Source organism: Manis pentadactyla, chromosome 5 (genome assembly GCF_030020395.1).
Source record: "Manis pentadactyla isolate mManPen7 chromosome 5, mManPen7.hap1, whole genome shotgun sequence".
NCBI classification, from domain to species: Eukaryota; Metazoa; Chordata; class Mammalia; order Pholidota; family Manidae; genus Manis; species Manis pentadactyla.
This window is the reverse complement of record NC_080023.1, coordinates 168,541,497-168,542,723: the sequence shown is the minus strand read 5'-3', so window position 1 is coordinate 168,542,723 and position 1,227 is coordinate 168,541,497.

Sequence of the window (1,227 nt, the reverse complement as noted above, 5' to 3'; positions counted from 1 at the left end):
TGCCCTGGTATGTTTTCTTCTAAATGAAGTAAATGTTAGTTTTCACCTTATAAAGGGAACAATTGTACTAAAAAAGGCAACTACTCTCTGCTTTTGTTATGTCTCTTGACCATCTTGCTTTAAGAAAAAGGCTTTAGAGATCCCCATTTGGAAGGCTATCGAGACGGAAGGAGCTGATACATTTACTATGGGTAGATTCCCAAGAGCAACTCACACTAAAGAATGTAAAGTCAGAAAGGTAGAAATAAGCCAATGTTTTCCACAATTTAAAACAATGGCATGCTCCAAATCCATTCAGAGGGCAGAGGCTGGTCAGTCACTTTTGGGGGACATTGGCCTAAAGAGTTCCATAGTGCCTGGTTTCCATTATTTCTAAGACGCAAAGATTCAACCTCTTATAGCTTTTGTTAGGAGAGTAGAGATTTCAACCAACCTTCCCTAAAATGTCAAGTTAACGCTCCTCAAAAACAGTACAGGAGAAGGTGTTAAGAATAAACTAGAACCTTTAGGGTGTCTGGGGTTGGCATGGAGTTATTTGAAATCTGTTATACAGGTAGATTATAAATTCTGTGGACACCAGCTAATATTTAGGACAGGCTGTCCCCAAATGAAGATGCCACAGATAATTGAGTCAAACTGGCATTGAGAATGCGTTTCTCTTAATAGAGGATAGTAATTTCAGCAGAATTTTAAGCCATCTCATTTTGAAATTACTCTGCCTAATAGGTGGTGGGAAGAACTCAGCCTGCCTTTCTGAGTCCTGTGTGGAGCACTAATGAGACTTGTGCAGAATAGCAGAGGGGGCAGGGGACCGCCCTGGTTGGACATTGGAGCAGAGACAGCTGAGTGCTTCCACGCCAAGGGATGGTGGGTGGGGCCTCGTTGACATTCGTTAAAAGCATAGCCATCTAAGAATTGGAAATGAAGATTCCCAACTAAAAATGTTGCAGAAGCCCTAAAAGTCTCAATAAAAGCCATTTTAAAAGAAAGTTGTTGCTACTGTTTGCTTTTGGAATAATCTGGAAATAAAAGCTGGTGCAATCTGCCACCTAATGTCTGTTAACTGTAGACTGAATAATGATGTATATTTTGCCCTTCAAACATGGCCATGAGTTTCAGAATCAGACTGACAAGTGCCATGGTTTCTCCCCCTTTTCAGTACATCAAAGTATCTTCTTGTCCCATCTTTTGTTCCCTGTCACTGAACAGTACAGGGTCTCTATCAAA